Source organism: Choloepus didactylus, chromosome X (genome assembly GCF_015220235.1).
Source record: "Choloepus didactylus isolate mChoDid1 chromosome X, mChoDid1.pri, whole genome shotgun sequence".
Lineage (NCBI taxonomy): Eukaryota > Metazoa > Chordata > Mammalia > Pilosa > Megalonychidae > Choloepus > Choloepus didactylus.
Genome location: NC_051334.1, coordinates 122,907,082 through 122,933,802, shown reverse-complemented (window position 1 = coordinate 122,933,802; position 26,721 = coordinate 122,907,082). Strand labels below are relative to the sequence as shown.

General features: G+C 45.3%; 1 protein-coding gene across 3 annotated transcripts in view; it reads left to right on the top strand.

Annotated features, from left to right (window-relative positions):
* GPR143 (G protein-coupled receptor 143) overlaps positions 1-26,721 on the top strand; it is a 120,219-nt gene that overhangs the window by 73,317 nt on the left and 20,181 nt on the right. The gene's annotated exons all lie outside the window — the stretch shown is intronic.

Here is a 26,721-nt window from a genome sequence, read left to right as displayed (position 1 = left end):
TCAAAATCCATTCTGTCAGTCTATGTCTTTTAATTGGGGAGTTTAATCCATTAACATTTAGTGTTATTAGTGTAAGGGCAGTACTTTCTTCTTCCATTTTGTCTCTTGGATTTTATATGCCATATTTTTTTTCTCTCCCTCCCTTTACCCTTCCTGATAGTCTTCATTTCTACACTCTTCTCCAAACCTCTCTCTGCTGTGTTTTCCTATCGGCCTGTAGCATCCCGTTTAGTATTTCTTGTAGCACTGATCTCTTATTCACAAACTCTTTCAGTGTCTGTTTGTCTGAAAATATTTTAATCTCACCCTCATTTTTAAAGGACAGCTTTGCTCAATATAGAATTCTTTGTTAGCAGTTTTTCTCTTTCAGTGTCTTAAATATATCATACCACTCCTTCTCACCTCCATGCTTTCTGAGGAGAAATCTGTACGTAGTCTTATCGAGCTTCCCTTGTATGTGATGGATCACTTTTCTCTTGCTGCTTTCAGAATTCTCATTGGACAATCTGATCAGTAAGTGTCTTGGAGTAGGTCTATTGGGATCTGTTATGTTTGGGTTATGCTGTGCTTCTGGAATCTGTAATTTTTATGTCTTTCATAAGAGTTGGGAAATTTTCAGTGATTATTTCTTCTATTATTCTTTCTGCCCCTTTCCCTTCTCCTCTCTTTCTGGGACTCTCAGAACATATATATATTTGTGCACTTCATGTTGTCATTCAGCTCCCTAAGTGTGGAGAGCCGCTTTCCGGGTTAGGGCCTAGTGGGCATGCCGCGACCTGCTCTAGAGTTAGGGCCTGTTGGACACGCCGAGACCTGCTCTCGAGTTACCCCCGCCCATCGAGTGAGCCAAGATGGCGCCTGCATCCCGTTTCCGCATATGACGCTCAGGGCGGCGGTTGCCTGCTAGCCTATTGTACACGCTTACGTAGTGCCTGCACATTGGTTGTAACTATCGTATATAAGAAAGTGCCCGCGCTAGCCTCGGAGAGACAGCCCACAGGGAGCCGTGCCTGACGGCCGCATAGAGGTTGTTCTCCCACGGGGTGTAAAGCCTCGTGTGGAATATGTAACAGAGAAAGTTTTCTTCCTGGCTCCAGTAAAAGGCTTGCGTTCACTGCCGCTGTGTGCCTCAAGTGTCAGTTTGTCTGTGTCTCTCCCTCTTTCCCTCTGTTCTCCTTGCCGGCCGAGGACGGGACGCGTGGGACCGAGCGAGAGGGCGCCGGACAAGTGGTGGCCCGTACGGGGACTTCGAACACTCGACCAAGCTCTGACCAGCTGAGCTGGTGGTGGACAGCGGACTTCCTGCGCCCGGCCAGCGCGAGAAGGTGAGTGCTCCTTTTACGTGAGAGTCAGGGCCCGTGGATTCTCAGGCGGTCCCGGGGACTCGGAAGAGCTCTCCGAGTGGTTGAAAGTACAGTGCCGACTGCAAGCATGGGGCAGTCTGAAAGTTTATCTTTGTTAGCTAAAAGTACAGTGCCGACTGCAAGCATGGGGCAGTCTGAAAGTTTACCCTTGTTAGCTCCTTTAAAAGCCCTCCTGAAGCAGAGGGGTATTTCAGTTAGGAAAAGCTCCCTACAGAAGTTTCTTAATGATGTTGAAATTTTTGCCCCCTGGTTTCCCTCCTCCGGCAGCCTCGGTCTGCCTTCTTGGCTGAAGTTTGGTCACGATATAGATTGGGCGCGTCGGACTAACGTTTGTCTGAATCCACCTTTAGTCCCTATATGGGAGACCGTTCGCGCGATCCTTGAACTGGGGGTTGGCCGCGAGCCACCCGGGAGGCGAGAGTGTGTGCAGCGGTCCAGGCACTTAGAGGAAGAGAGAGCCGGCGAGAAAGGGTGGACTGAATGCAGATGGAAGCTCCCACCTGGGCAATGTTTCCTTAACATTGAGAACACACTGCTAAGGGCAGCCACATTCTTAGAATTGTGTTCCATGTGTTACTTGAGAAACTCTCCTTTCTTACAGTAGGCATTTCAATGCTGTTGACTGAAATGAATACATTTATGTTATAGTACTGCTTTGAGGAAAGACTACATAATTTTATTCTCAGGGAAACATAGTTCATGATGACAACCATGTAGAAGAGGTGCTGAGTATATAATTATATAAACAAAAATTTGATCTGGACAAAGGAGCCACGTCTTTCAGTTTGCTGTTGAATTGTACTATTAAGAAAATTTCCTATGCTAGTAAATAAAACAGTATTTGTCTGCTCATACTCTTGACTCCATGTAAGACTGTCTATTTGTATAAGAGAAGGAAATGTCCTGATAAAGAGTTTGAGGTCTTGCTTTCCAGAGAGATGATTTAGAATTGTCTTTAAAAACATAACATAAAACAAAACAAAAACCTCATTTTACTATCACAGTGCAAATCATTTCCATAACATGCACTGGAAAGTTTTTCCCTGATGGATTGTCTTTAGAGTTTAAAGGAATCTTATCATATAGCTGCATGCACTCTGTACTAAAATGGTGAACTCTTTTAATTTACAGATCTTTGTTTGCTGATAATTTTATTTTGCAGCGGCATAAAAATTTAAGATTGTGGATTAAAAGAAACTCTATAAGGTGGAAAAGGAAAAATTTGCTCTGAAATAATATGATTTTGAGGTTTTAAAGCTATAATTAAAGGCCTTAGCCATGCCCCAGATTTTACGCTAGCCATCTTGTAATTTCACAAGTATCCAAAATTAAGCTCCCCTTAATAATAACCTTTCCAGGGTAGAAGTCTCTCCCTGAGAAAAATGTTTTTCTTTTCTCTTCCAGCGCATCAATAACTCGTGCTGTAACCCATCAGGAGACAACCCCTCGGAGTGCAATTGGAATACCTCTACTGTCCCCCTAACTTTCCATTCAGTCTCCTTTACAGGAAAGTGCATCCGCCCTCGCTCAAATAACTCTCCCAACCTCACAGCCTGTGCCAGCTATTCATCTCCCAGCGATACGGCAAAATTTCTCATTCCTCATAACTCCTCCCAATGGCTCTGCTCCTCTACAGGACTTACCCCCTGTCTCAGCACGACTGTCATCAATGAATATAAAGAAACTTGCCTCCTGATTGTCCTTATCCCTAGGGTCCTATACCACAGTGAGGAAGACTTCTTCCTCCGCCTGGAAACAACTGCAGTTCCTGCCACTCTGCAAAAGCGAGAACCCATCACCGCCCTCACGATTGCCTCCCTCCTAGGTCTTGCAGGCGCTGGCACCGGGATTGCTGCATTAGCCAGTCAAAGTTCCGCCCTAACTCAACTCCGGGCTGCTGTCGACGAAGACATCCGTCACCTACAAGACGCTATTTCCCATCTTAAAAATTCTATTAATTCCCTCTCTGAGGTGGTGCTCCAAAACCGCCGAGGCCTCGATCTTCTGCTCCTCAAAGAGGGAGGCCTCTGTGCCGCCCTAGGGGAAGAGTGTTGTGTGTATGCCAATACCACAGGTCTTGCAGAGAACAGTCTAAAGAAGGTCCGGGAAGGACTGGAAAAACGTAAAAGAGATCGTGAGGCTGCCAGTTATTGGTCCAGTTTCTTCGCTCTCGTCCTCCCATATATCCTTCCCTTTCTTGGCCCCCTAATAATAATTATTCTAGCTCTTGCTTTAGGACCATACATCATTCGCAGAATCGTCCAACTTGTGAGGAAGCAGACCGGTGCTATCTTTTACCAGCAACTCGCCACCTCTGATGACCACTGCTCCGGAGGACCAGCCAATCCTCCGCGACCCCGTCGCCATCGGTCGGCTCGACGGCTACGAGGCTTTTCTCGGTCGCAAAAGCATCGCACCGACGCCGCGCTCCGGCTTCTCTGAACTGTTGGACTTTGAACCTCCCTCCGCCTGTGACTCCTTCACCTAGCCCGCAGCAGCTAAGCCATCGACAATCGACAAGACGCTTTGTCACTGCTGAGCCCCCGACTCGCTGAACTATCGTTGATTCCCTTTACTCCTCCCTCATATTGAACAGCAGGCTCTCGACTGATCGATCCCCTTCGGGGTGGGGCACTCTGGGGCAGGGTTCGCGGCAGAGTCCATAGCCATATCCCGGATTTAGCTGATAGTTCCAGCAGTCTCAAATTTTGTCTCAGGCGAGTCTCGTAGGCGGGAGCCCGGTGACGGCCGCACGGGGCTCTGGCCATTGCACAGAGACGCCTAGTGACGCCTTTGACGCTGGATGCCACTCTCCTGTCCCAACTATCACTACCCAGTTACAAGGCAAAGTCCGGTAGGGAGAGTCACGTCGTTTCCAGCTCACGGGCTCTCCGGTCTCTATATGAGGTAAGCATTCTGGTCGGTGCCAGAGGTTCTGCCGTGAAATGGCAGGGGCCTAGTCCAGACTCCCCAAAGCACCAAAACATGTAGTGGGTCACTCAAGCCCACGGGAGTACACTCATCAATGGAGACACTGGGTGAAATATATAAAAAAGGGGGAGATGTGGAGAGCCGCTTTCCGGGTTAGGGCCTAGTGGGCATGCCGCGACCTGCTCTAGAGTTAGGGCCTGTTGGACACGCCGAGACCTGCTCTCGAGTTACCCCCGCCCATCGAGTGAGCCAAGATGGCGCCTGCATCCCGTTTCCGCATATGACGCTCAGGGCGGCGGTTGCCTGCTAGCCTATTGTACACGCTTACGTAGTGCCTGCACATTGGTTGTAACTATCGTATATAAGAAAGTGCCCGCGCTAGCCTCGGAGAGACAGCCCACAGGGAGCCGTGCCTGACGGCCGCATAGAGGTTGTTCTCCCACGGGGTGTAAAGCCTCGTGTGGAATATGTAACAGAGAAAGTTTTCTTCCTGGCTCCAGTAAAAGGCTTGCGTTCACTGCCGCTGTGTGCCTCAAGTGTCAGTTTGTCTGTGTCTCTCCCTCTTTCCCTCTGTTCTCCTTGCCGGCCGAGGACGGGACGCGTGGGACCGAGCGAGAGGGCGCCGGACACCTAAGACCCTGCTCATATTTTTTTATTTTTGCACTATCTTTTCTTTGGTGTGTATGATTTCAAATGTCCTGTCTTACAGTTCACTGATCCTTTCTTCTGCCTCTTCAAATCTACTGTTGTATGTCTCCATTGTGTTTTTCATCTCTTCTATTGTGCCTTTCATTCCCATAATTTCTGCCATTTGTTTTTTCAAGTTCCAAATTCTTCTTTATGTTCATCCAGTGTCTTCTTTATATCCTTCATCTCTTTTGCCACATTTTCTTTCAGCTTGTTGATTTGGTTTAGATTTCTTTGAACATCTTTATTTAGTTGTTTCAGTTTCTGTATCTCAGTTGAACTATTAGTTTGTTCCTTTGGCTGGCCCATATTTTCATGTTACCTAGTGTGGCTCATTATTTTAAGCTGTCTTGGCATCTGATTTTCTTGATTAGTTTATTCTGGAGCTCATTATCACTCTTTTACCTATGGTTTTCTTGTTGGTTGTCTTTGTTCTCTATCTTTTGGCATTCAGTTCAACTTATTCTAGACCTCTAACTTAGCTTCTAGTTTGTTGATTGGAATTTTTCACCTCTCTCTCTTTTTTTTTTCTGTTTCTAGCCCTGTCTCAATGTAAGGTTTTTGTGAGAGGGTCTCCCCACATATAGTTGACCCCAGTCAGGTTTTCTCAGTCCATAGAGGCCCAGATCTCAGGAGGAGAATATGGAGTTTTCCTGAGAATGGGACCCTCCTGTGAGGCCTCTAGACTCTGTGCTTTTCCTATCCTGTCCAGCAGGAGGCACTTGTCAGCCTGCAGCTCCCCACCAGTGTAAAGAGGTATGGTGCCTTTAATTCTGTGCAGACTCTGTCCCTGTCAGGAGTGTGGCTGACTGAAGCTGGTTTCTGTTTCCAGCCCCTGGGGTCTGAGTTCTTAGAAGGAGGCTGCCACTTGAGCTGTACAGCACCCCCTTTTCTTGGGGAAGTTATGCCCTTTAGGGAATTGTCTCCCCAACTAGGTTCATTGCTTTGTCTTTCAGACCTACCTTAGCTCTCTGTTGCCTAGGTCCAGAGGCCAGTTGGAAATATCTGAGGCTTTCTGTAGAGAGCTACTTAGAATAGTTATTTAAAAATAAGAAAAGGAATCCCTTTGTAAGGCCTTTCCCCAGCCCCCAAATTTTGTCAGTCTGAGTGTGCCAGTTTGGATGTATTATGTCCCCCGAAATGCCATGTTCTTTGATGCAGTCTTGTGGGGGCAGACATATTAGTGTTGGAACCTGTTGATTGTTTCCATGGAGATGTGACTTATCAACTGTGGGCAAGACCTCTGATTGGATAATTTCCATGGAGGTGTTACCCCACCCATTCATAGTGGGTCTTAATTAAATCACTGGACCATACAAAAGAGCTGACAGACAGAAGGAACTCAGTGCAGCTGCAGTTTACAGAGACATTTTGAAGACGGCCATAGAAAGCTGATACTGACAGTTTGGAGAATGCCATTTTGAAATGCAACCTGGGAGCAAGCAGATGCCAGCCACATGCCTTCCCAGCTAACAGAGGTTTTCTGGATACCAGGGGCCTTTCTCCAGTGAAGGTACGCTACTGTTGATGCCTTACCTTGGATACTTTATGGCCTTAAGACTGTAAGTTTGTAACCAAATAAACCCCCTTTATAAAAGCCAATCCATTTCTGGTGTTTTGTAAAATGGCAGCATTAGCAAACTGGAAAACTGAGTATAGAGTGTTTAAAGATAAGGGCTTTAGGGTATTATCTCTTTCACCTGAATAGTTACCCTTCTGCAGCTTTAATTCCATGCTTGTCAGGGGGCTATTGAAGTGTAAAAAGGTAAGGAGTTAGAGAGCAAGGAAAGAAAAGGGGGGAAAAGAAACCAACCCTTTTTGGACCTCCTGGCCCTGCAAATGAGAGCCTGATTGGGTGCCTGTTTCTATATGCCCTGCTCCTGGAGCCCAGCTCTTCTCCAGCACCCCGGACATCCCCAACTCCAAAAGTTAATTAATTAATTTGTTAATTAATTCTGCAATTGAGGCTGGGTTGAGCCCCACTTCTTGTTCCCAGCACATATTGTTTCTTTTTCCCTCAGGGAGCCAGCTCCAAAACAGTCCTCTGTGTCTTGGCAGGAGGGGTGCCAGCCCCCTGGCCAGGGAAACTTACAGGTTTTGCTGTGATCTCAGCCTTTCCACCCATTCCAGACTAGTATACAATGTGTGACTGGTCACTGAAAACCCCCAAAAGGCTGTTTCATATGGTTTTTGGCTGTTTATCAGCTGCCTTAGAGGAGTAACTAAATTCCATACCTCACCACTCCACCATTTGCCCTGCCCCCTTGGCAGCCTTTCTTATTGGTGTGAGATGGTTATAGTATATGTGCAGCACTATTTTAGCATGGGAGGGGCACAGGGGGTGATTCTTGAGAAGTAAAATGCAGGAATCTCACAAATAAGTACGTACAATCCTATTTTTTTATTTTGAAAAATCTGTGAAGAGTTAAAGGAACAGAAGAATGCAGTGCTGTAATAGTTTTTTGGTGAAGTGGTGCAAGTTTGTGGAGGAAGTGATGTTCCAGGGAGTCTGGATACATGAGTGTGGGTGAAGGAGAAAGACAACCCAGCCAGGGAGCAGCCCCTGGAGCCTGGTTTGGGGGGGCCCCAGCATGAGATGGCTGTGGAGGGATTGTGGGGAGCTGGAGAGGCTGGATGGGACCAGATGATGAAAGGTTTTTACCAGCTCTGATGAGGAGTTTGGACTTTATCCAGTGGCCACTGACAGGGCAGCTTTCTTCGTTGGCTCTGTCGTGGTGGGAGCAGCCCGGGTGTGGGAGAACTGCCTTAAGGCACCCTGGTTCTGTGCTCAAGGAAAAAGGTCCCTGTATGGTGGCATGGGTGCTCACACGCTGACCTTCTCACTGGCTGCACTGATTTTCCCTGAGGTTCCCTTTTCCCTGTGCAGTTATTTCTTTTAGTCAGTGCTGTCTATATTCTGTGAGCTGCCTCCAATTATTTGTGGATGAAGGTGGGGATTTGCATAGAGATTAAGGTGGCGAGTTATACAGACTGTTGTTCATTCCATTTCCTATTAACTTATTTTTTTAATTTAATAAATTTTATTTTGAAATAAAATCAATCTTACAGTATAGCAGATACTTCAGATCAAATTCAGTTACCTAGTGTTGGTGCCTAGAAAGTGCCAGAAACCACAACAGATACTGAACAGTGGAGGCTCAGCGTGAGCCTACGGGCCATGAAGGAAATCCCGAAGTAGGCTCTTGATGTGATGAGGCAAGCTCCATGGTGACAGTTCAAATAAGGAGAAGCCTATCTGTATTTACTGTATTGCATTGTAACTCTGGGCTTTTTCCCACATGTAACAAAGTATTTCTTGCACAATGAATAGCTCCCTGTCTTTCATAAGAGACCAGGATCCAAGCAGCTGGAAAGAAGAAAAGAAAGAGCCCAAGGCTAAGCCCTATCTCAGTCCCCACATAGCCATTTTAGGAAGGAATGCTGCCCATGTGCTGGGATCACAGGGTCTGCCCTTTGGGCGTCACCCTGCCCTGGATATATGTCAGGAAACCAGCCCAGGGCAATCTTACAGGAACAGTTGCAAAAACAGTACAAACCCCATACATAGAACTCCATCGTACCCCGACCCCCCTCCCCCGATACCCCGATCCACCACCTTTAACATCCTGTCACACCACCATTTCTTTCTTTCCCTCCCTCCCTCCCTCCCTATCATCCATCATCTATTGCTCTGTCCTCTGAACATATGAGAGCAAGCTGCACACATCCTTGAACAAATACAATTCACATATACATTTCCCATGAACAAGAACATTCTTTTATGTAATCTCATTAAGCGTAGCTAAGAAGTTCAAGAAATTCAACATTGATACAAAGCTTACATTCTATATTTCCTTTTTTTTTTTTTTTTTCTTGTGCCCCATCTGTGTCCTTTGAGCTTCCTCTCCTCCATCCTCAGATCCCATCCAGGATCATCCTTAGCATTTAATTGTCATCTATTTAGACTGTCTCTCTCTTTTTTTTTTTTTTCAATTGTGGAAACATATATATAGCCTAAATCTTCCCATTCCACCCCCTCCCTAGCATTCTGTTAGTGGGATTAATCACATTTAGAATGTTGCAATGCTATCACCTTCCCACCATCCATTTCTAGAAGTTTCCCTTCACCCCAAACAGAAACCCTACTCTCATTTCTTAACTCCCCATTGCCCCTTCCCCCACTTCTTGGAACCCCCACTTTACTTTTCATCTCTATGGTCATATTCTCTGATACTTTCTTTGTGTTTACCATGGGGCTTAAATTTAACCTCTTAAATCTATAACAATCTTGTTTTTCTTTGATACCGGCTTAACTTCAATATGACACATAAACTAGGTTCCTATACTCTATCATTCCCCCCTTATGTAGCTCTTGTCAAAAATTACATATTTTACATTGAGTCCAAAACCACTGATTTATCATTACAGTTTATGTATTTTAGATCCTGTAGGAAGTAAATAGTGGAGTTATAAGTCAAAAATACAGTAGTATTTATATTTACCATGTGATCTTTACTGGAAATCTTTATTTCTTCATGTAGTTTCCGTCATTTGTTTAGTGTTCCTTCCTTTCAGCCTGCTCAACTCCCTTTAGCATTTCTTATAGGACTGATTACTGATGATGAAGTCCCTCAGCTTTTGATTATCCATGAATGATTTCATCTCCCCCTCATTTTTATCCTCCAGGCATTTGTGAATTCTCCAAGTCTCTGATGGTTATTGACTTCTATTTGTATTACATTGTGGTCAGAGAATGTGCTTTGAACAAATTCATTTTTTTTAAATTTTATTGAGGCTTGTTTTTATGTCCCAGCATATGGTCCATTCTGGAGAAAGATCCGTGATCACTAGAGAAGAATGTGTGTCCCGGTGACCTGGGATGTAATGTTCTATATATGTCTGTTAAAATTCTCTATATCTCTCTCTCCTTTCTTTGTTTCTCTGTTGGTAGGGCTCTCTTTAGTATCTGAAGTAGGGCAGGTCTTTTATTTAGCAAAATCTCTCGGCATTTGTTTGTCTGTGAAAAATTTAAGCTCTCCTTCAAATTTGAAGGAGAGTTTTGCTGGATAAAGTATTCTTGGCTGGAAATTTTTCTCTCTCAGAATTTTAAATATGTCATGCCACTGCCTTCTCACCTCCATGGTGGCCGCTGAGTAATCACTACTTAGTCTTATGTTGTTTCCTTTGTATGTGGTGAATTGCTTTTCTATTGCTGCTTTCAGAACTTGCTCCTTCTCTTCAGTATTTCTCAGTCTGATCAGAATATGTCTTGGAGTGGACATATCCCTGAGATCCATTTCAATTTTTTTAATTTTTTCCCCATTCTTTCTTTTGTTCTTTCATTTTCTGTTCTGTGGTCCTCAAGGAGGCTGAGTTGTTGTTCAACTTCCTCTAATCTTGTATTATGAGTATCCAGAGTCTTTTTAATTTGGCCTACAGTTTCTTTAATTTCCATAAGATCTTCTATTTTTTTATTTACTCTTGCAATATCTTCTTTATGCTCTTCTAGGGTCTTCTTTATGTCTTTTTTTTTTTTTTTTTTTTTTTTTAAATCATCATTTTATTGAGATATATTCACATACCACGCAGTCATACAAAACAAATTGTACTTTCGATTGTTTACAGTACCATTACATAGTTGTACATTCATCACCTAAATCAATCCCTGACACCTTCATTAGCACACACACAAAAATAACAAGAATAATAATTAGAGTGAAAAAGAGCAATTGAAGTAAAAAAGAACACTGGGTACCTTTGTCTGTCTGTTTCCCTCCCCTACTTTTCTACACATCCATCCATAAACTAGACAAAGTGGTGTTTGGTCCTTATGGCTTTCCCAATCCCATTGTCACCCCTCATAAGCTACATTTTTATACAACTGTCTTCGAGATTCATGGGTTCTGGGTTGTAGTTTGATAGTTTCAGGTATCCACCACCAGCTACCCCAATTCTTTAGAACCTAAAAAGGGTTGTCTAAAGTGTGCGTAAGAGTGCCCACCAGAGTGACCTCTCGGCTCCTTTTGGAATCTCTCTGCCACTGAAGCTTATTTCATTTCCTTTCACATCCCCCTTTTGGTCAAGAAGATGTTCTCCGTCCCACGGTGCCAGGTCTACATTCCTCCCTGGGAGTCATATTCCACGTTGCCAGGGAGATTCACTTCCCTGGGTGTCTGATCCCACGTAGGGGGGAGGGCAGTGATTTCACCTTTCAAGTTGGCTTAGCCAGAGAGAGAGGGCCACATCTGAGCAACAAAGAGGCATTCAGGAGGAGACTCTTAGGCACAAATACAGGGAGGCCTAGCCTCTCCTTTGCAGCAACCGTCTTCCCAAGGGTAAAACTTATGGTAGAGGGCTCAACCCATCAAACCACCAGTCCCCTATGTCTGTGGTCATGTTAGCAACCATGGAGGTGGGGTAGGCGAATACCCCTGCATTCTCCACAGGCTCCTCAAGGGGGCACTACATCTTTTTTTTTTTTTTTTTTTAACTTTCCCTTCTTTTTTCAAATCACCTGTATGAAAAAAAAAAGTTAAAAAGAAAACAAACATACAATAAAAGAGCATTTCAAAGAGACCATAGCAAGGGAGTAAGAAAAAGACAACTAACCTAAGATAACTGCTTAACTTCCAACATGTTCCTACTTTACTCCAAGAAAGTTACATAATATAGCAACATTTCAGTGAACTTGTTTCTACTACAACCATCAGAAATTAACAGACCATAGTCATTTCTGGGCATCCCCAGAACGTTAAATAGCTTATCTGTTCTTCCTGGATTATTGTTCCCCCTTCCTTAATTGCTCTCTACTGCTAGTTCCCCTACATTCTACATTATAAACCATTTGTTTTACATTTTTCAAAGTTCACATTAGTGGTAGCATATAATATTTCTCTTTTTGTGCCTGGCTTATTTCGCTCAGCATTATGTCTTCAAGGTTCATCCATGTTGTCATATGTTTCACCAGATCGTTCCTTCTTACTGCCGCGTAGTATTCCATCGTGTGTATATACCACATTTTATTTATCCACTCATCTGTTGAAGGACATTTGGGTTGTTTCCATCTCTTGGCAATTGTGAATAATGCTGCTATGAACATTGGCGTGCAGATATCTGTTCGTGTCACTGCTTTCCGATCTTCCGGGTATATACCGAGGAGTGCAATCGCTGGATCGAATGGTAGCTCTATATCTAGTTTTCTAAGGAACTGCCAGACTGACTTCCAGAGTGGCTGAACCATTATACAGTCCCACCAACAATGAATAAGAGTTCCAATTTCTCCACATCCCCTCCAGCATTTGTAGTTTCCTGTTTGTTTAATGGCAGCCATTCTAACCGGTGTTAGATGGTATCTCATTGTGGTCTTAATTTGCATCTCTCTAATAGCTAGTGAAGCTGAACATTTTTTCATGTGTTTCTTGGTCATTTGTATTTCCTCTTCAGAGAACTGTCTTTTCATATCTTTTGCCCATTTTATAATTGGGCTGTCTGTACTATTGTCATTGAGTTGTAGGATTTCTTTGTATATGCAAGATATCAGTCTTTTGTCAGATACATGGTTTCCAAAAATTTTTTCCCATTGAGTTGGCTGCCTCTTTACCTTTTTGAGAAATTCCTTTGAGGTGCAGAAACTTCTAAGCTTGAGGAGTTCCCATTTATCTATTTTCTCTTTTGTTGCTTGTGCTTTGGGTGTAAAGTCTAGGAAGTGGCCTCCTAATACAAGGTCTTGAAGATGTTTTCCTACATTATCTTCTAGGAGTTTTATGGTACTTTCTTTTATATTGAGATCTTTGGTCCATTTTGAGTTAATTTTTGTGTAGGGGGTGAGGTAGGGGTCCTCTTTCATTCTTTTGGATATGGATATCCAACTCTCCCAGCCCCATTTGTTGAAAAGACCATTATGGCTCAGTTCGGTGACTTTGGGGGCCTTATCAAAGATCAGTCGGCCATAGATCTGAGGGTCTATCTCTGAATTCTCAATTCGATTCCATTGATCTATATGTCTATCTTTGTGCCAGTACCATGCTGTCTTGGCAACTGTGGCTTTATAATAAGCTTCAAAGTCAGGGAGTGTAAGTCCTCCCACTTCGTTTTTCTTTTTTAGAGTGTCTTTAGCAATTCGAGGCATCTTCCCTTTCCAAATAAATTTGATAACTAGCTTTTCCAAGTCTGCAAAGTAGGTTGTTGGAATTTTGATTGGGATTGCATTGAATCTGTAGATGAGTTTGGGTAGAATTGACATCTTAATGACATTTAGCCTTCCTATCCATGAACATGGAATATTTTTCCATCTTTTAAGGTCCCCTTCTATTTCTTTTAGTAGAGTTATGTAGTTTTCTTTGTATAGGTCTTTTACATCTTTGGTTAAGTTGATTCCTAGGTACTTGATTTTTTTAGTTGCTATTGAAAATGGTATCTTTTTCTTGAGTGTCTCTTCAGTTTGTTCATTTCTAGCATATAGAAACATTACTGACTTATGTGCATTAATCTTGTATCCCGCTACTTTGCTAAATTTGTTTATTAGCTCTAGTAGGTGTATCGTTGATTTCTCAGGGTTTTCTAGATATAAGATCATATCATCTGCAAACAATGACAGTTTTACTTCTTCTTTTCCAATTTGAATGCCTTTTATTTCTTTGTCTTGCCGGATTGCCCTGGCTAGCACTTCCAGCACAATGTTGAATAACAGTGGTGACAGCGGGCATCCTTGTCTTGTTCCTGATCTTAGAGGGAAGGCTTTCAGTCTCTCACCATTGAGTACTATGCTGGCTGTGGGTTTTTCATATATGCTCTTTATCATGTTGAGGAAGTTTCCTTCAATTCCTACCTTTTGAAGTGTTTTTATCAAAAAGGGATGTTGGATTTTGTCAAATGCTTTTTCAGCATCTATTGAGATGATCAATTGATTTTTCCCTTTCGAGTTTTTAATGTGTTGTAATACATTGATTGTTTTTCTGATGTTGAACCATCCTTGCATGCCTGGAATGAACCCCACTTGGTCATGGTGTATGATTTTTTTAATGTGTCTTTGGATTCGATTTGCAAGTATTTTGTTGAGGATTTTTGCATCTATATTCATTAGGGAGATTGGCCGGTAGTTTTCCTTTTTTGTTCTTTATGTCTTTTATATCCTGTGCCATGCTCTTCTTCATGTCCTTTATATCCTGTGCCATGCTCTTGTTGCCTATCTGTAGTTCTTTGATTAATTGCGCCAAGTACTGTGCGTCTTCTGATCTTTTGATTTGGGTGTTTGGGTTTGGGTTCTTCATATCATCTGGTTTTATCATATGCTTTAAGATTTTCTGTTGTTTTTGGCCTCTTGGCATTTGTTTTACTTGATCTTTAATTTGTCAGAATTGTAGCTTGGTGGCATACACTTTCTCTAACTAACCAGCAGATGGCATCCGTGAGTCACCTATTCCCCTTGAGTCAGTTCTCCCCAACTTTGTCTTTGTGGTGTGTGAGGATCTGATTCTTGTGGGGTCCAATAGGTGCACTTAATTTGGGTGTGTTGTTGGTGCTGTCTGCCCTGAATGAGGGGCGTGTGTCTGAGTGGTTAGGGAGGAAGGGCAGCTTTAATAATCAAACCTCCCAGGTGTTCCTGGAGATTTAAGGCTGTTCTCTGCCACTGACCCAAAAGTCCTTGGTATTGGCGTAAGTTCCCTGGGATTTCTGAGTGGTTCCACCTTCCCTGCTGTGTTCTTCCAGGACCTCTGCTGAAGGAGGGAGGGCTGCACCATGTCACAAGTGTGCACTGGCTTCCAGGGAAGCCCTGGGTCGCTGGGCCATTCAGGGGCATTCCCAGCCTGCTTCAAAGATGGTTGAATGGGACGCGTTAACTTCCCCCTTTCTGCACAGCTCCACCCTCCCAGCTGCCGTGGGACAATCAGCTGTGGGTGTATTAAAGGCCATTGTCCACGGTGAATACTGTGTGTGCGCGGTGCTGCGGGACAGACTCCCTGTCACCCTGGGTTTCTTGGTGAGGCTCTGTGCTGTGGGTTCAGCCCTGGGCAGGAGTGCCCCCGCCTGCCGGGGAGGTGGCTGCAAGTCGTGCGTTTTTTTCTCCTTTTGGCTCCCCTTTGCTCCCCTGGGCCCGAGACAATCAGCAGTGGGTATGGAAAGGGGTATCCTCCACGCCAGACACCGAGGTGTTAGCCCAGCCCACTCCTGTCATATCTGCAGCTGCTCCCGGGCTTTTTTTTTTTTTTTTTTTTAAAGAACTAGTCCATCTCCAAATGCCACCCCATGTTTCCCCACGCTGCAGCATGGCTGAGGGACTTTCAGCCAACTCGCTCACTCGTTTCAGAATGCAGACTCCTGATTTCACCAAATGCACGGTCCCTGTAGATTTAGCAGACCTTGTCTGGCTGGTGCTACTCTGGAAGTGGTGTTCTGGGTCACTTTCTGGTTTTTATCTAGTATTTTTCACAGAGGTGTTTTTTTTGCCCTGTCTCACCTAGCCACCATCTTAGGTTCTCTCCTAACTTATTTTTATATAAATGAGTCAGGGTGAGCCTAACACAAGTGTCCCCCTCCCGGATGGGTGAGTTTCCAGAGACCCAGGCCACCTGCGCCTCTGCAGGTTCCCAGGAGCGCAGGGGGTGCATCCTGGCCCAGGGGGTGTGGCCAGAGGGGCTCAGGGGCAGGGCCCAGTGGGAAGGGGTGGGGCCTGGTAGAGCGCAAAATTTTGCCCTGGCATGGAGGGCGGCTCCGGAGACACCCAGGGCTGTGGCTGTGGTGGAGAGGGGCCTGGCAGGGGAGAGGGGTGGGCCCAGGTGGAGAGGAGGGGGCAGTGAAAGTGGGAGGGTCCTGACAGCCAGGGAAGGGGCGTGGCCATGGAGTGAGGGGCGGGGCTAGGGGCAGGCACGGGGATCTCTGGGGAAGTGACATGAGTGCTCTGCAGGCCGAGGGGTGAGCCCCAAGGAGCAGGAGGGTGGTTGGGACAGGGCGCTGGTGGAGGGCCCAGGCAGGAGAGCCCTGGACAGAATGTGAGGGGCACGGCCATCCCCTCCCACAGCACCTTGTTCCTCCCACAATTCCCTGTCACTCCTAGAACTCCCTGTCACTCCCACAATTCCTAGTGTTACCCACAATACCCTGTCACAAAAATTCCCCATTCCCTTCACAGTTCTTTTTCTCTCACACATCCCCATTCTTACCTAAAATTGCTTCTCGTGTCCATGATTCTGAGTCTCTACAATATTCCGTCTCTTCCTTAATTCCTAGCCTCCGCAGTACTGTCCCATCCACAATTCCCTGTTCCTCCCAAAATTTTGTCATCCACAATTCCTTGTCCCTCCCACAATTCCATGTGTCATCCACAATTCCCTCCTTCACCTGTAATTCCCTTGTTCACCCACAATTCCCTTGTTCACCCACAATTCCCTTGTTCACCCACAATTCCCTTTTCCTCCTGCAATTCTGTGTCACCCACAATTCCTTGTCACTCCCATAATTCCAATTGTCACCCACAATTCCTTTCTTCACCCACAATTGCCTTACCCACCCAGAATTCCCTCTCCCACCCACAATTCCATGTGCTACCCACAGTTCCAGGTACCACCCACAATTCCCTGGCCCTCTCACAATTCACTTCATCACACAGAATTCCATGTTGCTCCCACAATTCCAGTTGATATGCACAATTCCCGGTGTCACCCACAATTTCTTGTCCCACCTATAATTTCCTGTCAGAACAATTCCCCATTCCTTTCCACCATTCTTTTTATCTCACACATCCTTATCTTCATCTAAAATTCCTAGTCCTGTCCATGATTGTCTCTACCATATCCTGTCTCTTCCTCAATATGTCTTTTCCTCAATTCCATAGCCTCCACCATACTGTCCTACCCACAATTCCCTTTCCCTCCCACAATTCAGTGTGTCACCTAGAATTCCCTTCCTCACCCGCAATTCCCTGACCCACCCACAATTCACTTGCCCTCCCAAAATTCTGTGTGTCACCCACAATTCCCTGACTGACCCATAATTCCATGTGATACCCACAATTCCAGGTGTCACCCACAATTCCCTGTCCCTCCCACAATTGTCACCCACAACTCCATGTGCCACCCACAATTCCCTTTCCCTCCCACAATGTTACCCACAATTCCTCTCCCACCCACAATTCCATGTGCTACCCACAAATCTTGTACATCCCACATATTCTGTTTGTCACCCAGAATTCTCTTCATGACTCACAATTCCTTCTTCCACCAACAATTCCCTATCCCTCCCACCATTCCATGGGATACAGTTCCAGGGCCATCCGTAATTCCCTGTCACAACAACAATTTCACATTCCCTTTCACAGTCCTTTTACTCTCACACATTCCCATTCTTGTCTGAAATTCTTTGTCATGTCCATGATACTTTGTCTCTACCATATTCCTAGTCTCTCCAGAAATTCCTGTCTCTTCTTGAAGTCCCAGCTTTGGCCATATTGTTTTTCCACAATTCAGTTCATCTCCCACAATTCCCTGTCCCACTCAATTCCAGGTGATACCCACATTCCAGTTGTCACAATTCCCTTCCTCACCTATAATGCCATGTGTCACTCACAATTCCCTGGCCCTCCCAATATACTGTTTTACCCACAATTCCCTTCATCACCTACAATTCCCTGTCACAACAGTTCCCTGTCACCTGAACTCCCCATTCCCTTTCAGAGTTCTTTTACTCTTACACATCCCCTTTCTCATCTACAATTCCTTGTCCTCTGTAAGATTCTCTGTGTCTACCACATTCCCCTGTCTTTTGAAATTCCTATCTCTTCCTCAATTTAGAGATTCTACCATATTGTCCTTCCCATAATTCAATTTACCTCCCACAATTCCTTTGTCACCCATAATATGCTTCCCTCTCAATTCTGTCACCCGCAATTCCCTGTCCTGCCCACAATTCCATGTGATACCCACAAATTCCCTTTGTCACCCACAATTCCATGTGCCACCCAGAATTCCCCTCACCACCCACAGTACCCTTTGTCACCCACAATTCCCTGTCTCTCCCACAATTCCCTGTGGCACCCACAACTCTGTGACAATTCCGTCACAACAATTCCCCATACCCTTTCATGGTTCTTTTAGTCTCACAAATCCCTATTCTCATCTACTATTCCTTGTTCCCTCCATGATTCTGTCTCTACCATATTTTCCTCCGTTTCAAAGTTCCTGACTCTTCCTCAATTCAGAGATTCCTCTATATTGTATTTCCCACAATTCAATTTATCTCCCACAACTCCCTGTCTCTCCTAGAATTACAGGTCATACACACAATTCCAGATGACACTCTCAATTCCTTTCTCACCCAGAATTCCATGTTACCCAGAATTCTGTGTGTCACACACAATTCTCTTCCTTCCCACAATTTTGTGTGTTACCCACAATTCCCTGTCCCTCCCACAATTCCTTGTGATATCTACAATTCCAGGTGTTACCCACATTCCCTTTATCACCCACAGTTCTGTGTGCCACCTACAAATTCTTGTCCCTCCTACAATTTCCTGTGTCACCCACAATTCCCTGTCACAAATTCTCCATTGCCTTCCACAGTTCTTTTACTCTCTCATATCCTCATTTTCATGTAAAATTCCTTGTCTTGTCCATGATTCCGTCTCTACCATATTCCCTGTCTCTTCTGAAATTCTGAGAGTCTGCTATATTGTCTTTCCCACAATTTGGTTCATCTTCCACATTCTCTGTCCCTCCCACAATTCCATGTGCTACCCATAATTCCTTTCATCCCCACAATTCCATTGTGATACCCACGACTCATATTTCATTCACAATTCCCTGTGCTTCCCACAATTCTTTGTTTCATTCACAATTCCCTTCACCCACAATTCCATGTGATACCCACAATTCTCTATCCCACAGTTCCTTGTCACAATAACAATTCCCCATTCCTTCCCACAGTTCATTTCCTCTCACAATCCCCTTTCTCATCTACAATTCCTTGTTGTTTCCATGATTCTGTCTCTACCATATTCTTCTTCCTTTTGGAATTGTTCTCTCTTCCTTAATTCACAGACTCCATCATATCATCCTTCCCACAATTCAATTCATCCCCACAATTCCCTGTCCCACCTACTTCCAGGTGTTACCCACATTTCCAATGTCAAACACAATTCCATGTCCCAACAATTTCCCATTCCCTTCCACAGTTCTTTTTCTCTCTCAAGTCTCCATTCTCATCTAAAATTCCTTGTCCTATACATAATCTATCTCTATTACATTCCCTGTCTCTTCCTCATTTCCTGTTCTTCCTCAATTCTTTGCTTCCACCATAGTGTCCCTTCCACAATTCCCAGACCCACAATTCCATGTGTCACCCACAATACGCTGTCTCTCCCAGAATTCCCTGCATAGCTCACAATTCCAGGTGTCACCCACCATTCCTTGTTACAACCACACTTCTCCATTCTCACATACAGTTCTCTGTCCTGTTTCCTGATTCTGTGCCTTTACCTCAATTCCTAGCCTCAGCCATAAACTTCCCATTCCACAATTCCCCATGTTACCCACAATCCTTTCTTTCCCACAATTCCTGGTGTTACCTACAGTTGCCCATTTCCCTTCTGGTTCATTTTTCTCTTTCATACATTTCCATTCTTTGTTTTTGTTTAAATTTGATTATTTGCTTTGGTCCATGATTCTCTGTTCTCTGCCATATTCCCTGTCTCTTCAATTTATAGACTCACTCATAGACTCTCTTCCACAACTCCATCACTCACAATTCCTTGTGTCACCCACGATTCCCTGTCACAACTGCAATTCCACATCTCACCCATAATCCTACTTGCACCAAGAGTGGTCTGTTTCTACCAATTCCTTTAGTACCCACAATTCCTCTTCCTCTTCTACAGTTCTTCATTCTCTCTCATGCACCTCCTTCTACGATTCTGGTTGGTTTTCTAATTCTGTGTTCTCTCCCGCATTCCATGTATCCTCCTTAATTCCCAGTGCCATTCATATTGTCATTCCCACAATTCCCTTTTACCCACACTTCCCTCTATCACGTACAATTCCCTCTCCCACCCATAATTTCCTGAGGCACCCATAATGTCCTGCTTCACCCTTACTTCTCTGACCCACCCATAAGCATCTGTCTCCCAGTCTTCTATTCTCTTTGTCAATTCTTCCTTCTTACACAGTGCTTTGTTTTCTCTCACACATCCCCATTCTCCCCTTTCTTTGTTCTTTTCTATGATTCTCCATTCTCTATTCCATTCTGTTTCTTTCTCAATTCCTAGTCTTATCCGTAATTCCTAGACTCACCCATAATTCTCTGTATCTCCCACAATTCTCTGTTCTGTTTTTTTCTGCTTTGTATCTGTGCATCTAGTCTGAGAACAAAACTCTCATAGCATAAATGGATTCTGTGTAGCCTTTTTGCATTGTGCTTGTAGATTTTTAAAAACCCACTCCAACAGAGGCATAGTTGTATATGGAATTTAAAAAAATCCTCCCAAGGGAAACGAATATTCTTGCATTTCCTTGGAGGGAACCGCAACGTCCCCCCTCCCCATTGTTTGCACACATGGTTTAACACACCCCTGTTGATTAATTCAAGGGCCTATAGCAGCAAGTGAGCAGGAAAGAGTGGGGCCCGTTTTTGATGAGGGCTCGCTTCCCTGGAATCCTAAAGCTGTGGAGATGCATGTGGGCATCCCCAGGAAGCTGGGCAGTGCAGCAGGGTCTTGGGCTGCGGCCACGTCTCTGGAATAGTGCGAGCCTTGGTTTGCTAAGGGACATCTGGGGAGCTCAGCGGCCGCTCACAAAGCTGTTTCTTTTCCCTGCTCCTGCGGCACCGTTGTGCTGAGTGTGGGCGTCTCCATTTCTCCATCTGCACAATTTCCTCTGAAGGCAGCAGAGCCTCTCTGCCGTCTGTTTCCTAGCATCGGACCTCAGCACCCCCGTGACCCCCCCCCCCCAGCTCTGCTGCAGGCCGGGCTCGGGCTCTGGGAGATCAGCTGTCACCTCACAGCGCCCTGCTGTCGCCCCACCTCCAGCTCTGCTGGAAGTAATCTCTGGGGCTCCAGGGGCTGTGGTTGCGGGCAATGTGGAGGAGCAGCTGTGCTGGCCCGATCAGATCCAGCACCTCGAAGGGGCCCCAGGCCTGGGGGTGCAGACTTCTCCATGACTCCTGCTCTGGGCCGGCTGGCTGGGGCTTTGGTTCTAGGGCTTCAGGGCTTTCGAGAGACCTAGGCATGGTAGCTGCGGGCACAGGAGACACCTACCACCTCAGCTCTCCATGGGGCTGGGGAGGCCTCCAGGAGGCAGGCGCTGGGCTCTCTGGCACCATGAGGCAGCTGTGCCTGCATCCCCAGGACCCTCATCATGTGTCCGGGGCCTTTGCACCACTTTAGGGGATTAGCTGGTATTCCCCCATCCCTGTTCAAGTGTCTTCTCAGAGCCTTGCTCAGCCAGCACATTCCCTCTCCCCGGTGACCTTCAAGGCCAGGAGAGAAAACCCAGGGTCCCCAGGCCTGCTGTAAAGCCCCAGTCCCCTCAGCGCAGGCACAGCGGGCTCAGGCAGCTCAGCTTTGGTCGAGATCTTTCAGAGAAAGTTGTTATGGCCCAAACATTTGCTGTGGAGCCCCGGGGTGGGGATGGGGGAGAGGAGAGGGCAAGGAATTCTGCAAAGCCACAGGCGCTGGACTGTGGCCTGGAGCGCGAGGTTACGGGGGCAGGCATGTCCCTGCACAGACCTTGATCATGGGACACCCTGTGACACAGCAGCCCAGGAGCGCTTTGAAAAGAGCCACAGACACTGCACATGAGTTCTCGTGAGCCCAGGCCATTGGCATAAACAGTGGGTAACCCTGTTGGAACCATGTCTTTTTGAAGTGCCTCTGGCAGGAATGTCATTTGGGAACTGGAAGGCTCCTCTAGAAGTCTTCCCAGCTGGTCCCTCGTTTCCAGGAAAAGCAGGTTCCCCACTCCAACAAGTTGATCTTCTGCCCAGCCTGGGAGGCAATCCAAGCTCCTGGGCAGGAGCTGGCTGTAGGGCCAATGGCTATATCTGTCCTTCCACCTGTCTTTGAGATTCCTTCTTTACCCTCTCTTTGTGGAGTTTGTCATACTTGCTGTGACTTCCTGGGACCTGTGGCCGACTCATGTTAGTGCAGCCCTGGGGGAAGCTTCCGGCCAGCCCTGCTCCCCCCTCAGCCCATGGTGGGTTTTTGTGAGGGAGGGACATCGCTGCATCTTACCTGCCTGCTTGGCAACATCACCACCTCTTTCTGTAGCTGAGGTTTCCCTAGACCTTTCTAAGCCATCTCCTCCCCTGTTGCCACAATTTATCATCTGCTCTTTTCCATAGAGCCCCAACGTCCTCTCTTTTCTTAAGTGTCGTCCAATACTCTGCACGGATGTCCCTTACAACTCTGCTTGTCCCTGCCTCTTCCCTATAGGCATTCATCTCAGTGGGTGCTCCTGGGTCCCAGGACTGGGCCCAGTTTGCCACCGAGGCCCTCACCCTCTGTGTGTCCAGTTGGCGTATGTTGACTGAGCCTCCCATGGGCCTGAGGCTGCTCGAGGCTTTGGTGATGTGACAGCGACCAGGACACAGTCCCTGCCTGCCCACATCTCCATTATAGCAGCAGACTCAGAGAATGGAAAGCCCAGATGATTATATATGATTGTATTCTATAATATTCTATGAAGAAAACCAAATCAGGGAGTGGGCTGGGGAAGGACACTGGCTGGGGCGGGGAGGGCAGTGTTTTTGTTTTGTTTTGTTTTGTTTTTTATTGGGATTGTTCAGATACCATACAATTATCCAAAGATCCAAAGTGTACAATCAGTTGCCCCTGGTACCCTCATACACCTGTTCATCTATCACCACACTTAATTTTTGTTCAATTTTTAGAAACTTTTCATTACTCCAGACAAGAAATAAAGTGAAAGATGGAAAAAAAAAAAAAAAGAAAAAAAGAAAAGGAAACTCAAATCCTCCCATATCCCTAACCAATTCCCCTCAATTGTTGACTTGTAGTGTTGGTATAGTACATTTGTTACTGTTTATGAAAGAATGTTGAAATACTACAAACTGTAGTATATGGTTTGCAATAGGTATATATTTCTTCCCTATATGCCCCTCTATTATTAACTTCTAGTTGTATTGTCATACATTTGTTCTGGTTCATGGAAGAGTTTTCTAATATTTGCACAGTTAATCATGGACATTGCCCACCATAGGATTCAGTTTTATACATTCCCATCTTTTGACCTCCAGCTTTCCTTCTGGTGACATATATGACTCTAAGCTTCCTGTTTCCACCTCATTCACGTGCCATTCAGCACTGTTAGTTATTCTCACATCTTGCTACTGACACCTCTGTTCATTTCCAAACATTTAAGTTCATCCTAGTTGAACATTCTGCTCATACTAAGCAACCACTCCCCATTCTTAAGCTTCATCCTATATCTTGGTACCTTATATTTCATGTCTATGAGTTTACATATTATAGTTAGTTCCCATCAGTGAGACCCTGCAATATTTGTCCTTACGTGTCTGGCTTATTTCACTCAGAATATTGCCCTTGAGGTTTTGACATCAACCCGTTTTTTTTTTTTTAAGATGGTTTTGTTCACACCCTATACATTCCATCCTAAGTAAACAATTGATGGTTCTCTGTATGGTCACATATTTATGTGTTCACCACTGTCTATATAAAGGCATCTACATTTCTTCCACAAGGCAGGAGGGAGAGTCAAAGAAGGTAGAGAGGGAAAAGAAAGAGGAAAAAAATGACAGCCAGGAAGTAGCAAAAGGAAAAGCAACCACAAATCAAAGTAGGGTAAAGAGTCAGACAACACCACCAATGTCGAGTATCCAAACCGCCTTCCCTATCCCCCCCTCCTATCTGCATTTACCTTGGTATATTGCCTTTGTTACATTAAAGGAAGCATAATACAATGATTCTGTTAGTTACAGTCTCTAGTTTACACTGATTGCATCCCTCTCCCAATGCCTCCCCATTTTTAACACCTTGCAAGGTTGACATTTGCTTGTTCTCCCTTGTAAAAGAACATATTTGTACATTTTATCACAATTGTTGAACACTCTAGATTTCACCAAGTTACACACTCCCAGTCTTTATCTTTCCTCCTTTCTTCTGGTGTCTCACATGCTCCCAATCATCCTCTCTCAACCATATACATAGCTATCTTTGTTCAGTGTACTTACAATGCTGTGCTACCATCTCCCAAAATTGTGTTCCAGACCATGCACTCCCGTCTTCTCCTATCACTCTGCAGTGTTCCCTTTAGTATTTCCTGTAGGGTGGGTGTCTTGTTCACAAAGTCTCTCATTGTCTGTTTGTCAGAAAATATTTTGAGCTCTCCCTCATGTTTGAAGGACAGTTTTGCTGGATATAGGATTCTTGGTTGGTGGTTTTTCTCTTTCAGTATCTTAAATATATCACGCCACTTCCTTCTTGCCTCCATGGTTTCTGCTGAGAGAGAGATCTGCACATAGTCTTATTAAGCTTCCTTTGTGTGTGATGGATTGCTTTTCTCTTGCTGCTTTCAGGATTCTCTCTTTGTCTTTGACATTTGATAATGTGATTATTAAGTGTCTTGGCGTAGGCCTATTCAGATCTATTCTGTTTGGAGTACGCTGCGCTTCTTGGATCTGTAATTTTATGTCTTTCATAAGAGATGGGAAATTTTCATTAATTATTTCCTCTATTATTGCCTCTGCCCCTTTTCCCTTCTCTTCTCCTTCTGGGACACCAATGATACGTACATTCTTGTACTTTGTTTCATCTTTAAGTTCCCGGAGACGTTGCTCATATTTTTTCATTCTTTTCTCCATCTGCTCCTTTGTGTGTAGGCTTTCAGGTGTTTTGTTCTCCAGTTCTTGAGTGTTTTCTTCTGCCTCTTGGGATCTGCTGTTGTATGTTTCCATTGTGTCTTTCATCTCTTGTGTTGTGCCTTTCATTTCCATAGATTCTACTGATTGTTTTTTTGAACTTTCAATTTCTGCCTTATTTATGCCCAGTGTTTTCTTTATAGCCTCTATCTCTTCTGTGAAATATTCTCTAAAGTCTTTGAATTGATTAAACAGTTGTTTAAATTCCTGTATCTCAGTTGAAGTGTACGTTTGTTCCTTTGACTGGGTCATAGCTTTGTTTTTCTTAGTGTAGGTTGTAGTTTTCTGTTGTCTAGGCATCTGACCTCCTACGCCACCCCAATCAGGTTTTCCCAGATGAGAACAGGCTCAGGTCACAGAAAGAGGTAATATTTCAGTATCTGGTTTCCCTGATGGCTTTTCTTAGAGGATTGAGACACCTGTGCTTTTCTGCCCAGCAAATCCACCTGTCAGCCTGTCACTGCCTGTGTAAGAGGGTGTGGCCTGTGGCTCTCCTCCCCCAGGTTTTGGGGTCTGGTTCTGGAAAGACTGAAAGACGGACAGTTGAGCTGGGCCCCTCCCTTTCCTCTTGGGAAGCTATGCCCCCTTCAGAGATGTCATTTGCATATCAGGAAGTTCTTTGTTTCTGTGACTTTGCTGATTGAAGTGTTTTGGTTTTAAAATGTCTGAGGCTGTCTTTACTGCAAAGCATTGCGGGCTGAGAACAGCTGAGGTTTTCTCCACAGAGAGAGAAAGGGGCAGAAAAACTCCCAGGTTCACCCGTCAGCCAGAGATAGCACCCGATCCTCTGGACTCCCCATCCTGAGACAGATACGTCCCCCAATTCTCCCAAGGTCAGTTGTCACCAAAAGCCTCTGCTTGTTGAGGATTCGCTGTCTGTATTGAGCAGTTAATATTAAAACCTCACTTGGAGCTGGGCTGAGAAGGTGCACGGCACGGCTTCCGTGAGGGAGGGGCTCTCAGCTCCAGCTCTCAGCACGGGTCCGCAGTTTTACTTACAGATTTTATGCTGTGATCTTGGGCATTCCTCCCAATTCAGGTTGGTGGATGATGAGTGGGCAGTCACGTTTGTCTCCCTGCAGTTATTCCAGGTTATTTACTAGTTTTTTTGTCGTTTATGAATTCCAGGGGGGACTAAGTATTCCACTCCTCTCTATGCTGCCATCTTCTCTGGATCCAGGGCAGTGGTTTTTGATAGTGTCCTCGAAGCCCCTCTGAGGAGGTAGCATTGGAGTTGAGGTTTGCATGAAGCAAGGATTGAGCAGTGAGAAAATCTGGAGAAGAGCTTTCCCGGCAGAAAAAAGAGATGTGCATAGTCCCTGAGGCAGGGCTGAGCCTGGAGTGCGAGGCAGGCCAGTGTAGCAGAGGGTCGTGAGCAAGCAGAGGGGGCTGGGAACCGAGGCAGCCGGTGTCGGCAAGAGCTGTGGGTGGGGGGAGTGCGGGCTCGGAGGCTTTGGGGAAGGGCAACTGCTCGCTCCATATTCAATTGATAAAAACCCGCTGGTTGCTGAACTGTGCCTTCCATCACTGTGGGCCCCAAGCACAGGCTGGAGGTGGGCACAGAGCAGACAGCCCTGGGTGGCTGCAGGGTGAAAGGACGATGCTGACATTGGTTCCCGAAGGGCTCCCCAGGTGCTGGGGGAAGATGTGTTACTGGAACGAGTACACAGATCCACGCAATCACTCTTTTGAGGGCAGTATCACCACCTCTTAATTTTACTGATTGTTGACCCCTTTTTCTTCTCTCACTGTGTTATGCCTACTTTTTGTAAGTGATCTTACATTCCTTTTAGAATCTGGAGAGGGTAAAGAGTGAAATTCATTAATAAAGCAAGCAGGACTGGGGGACAATGACAAT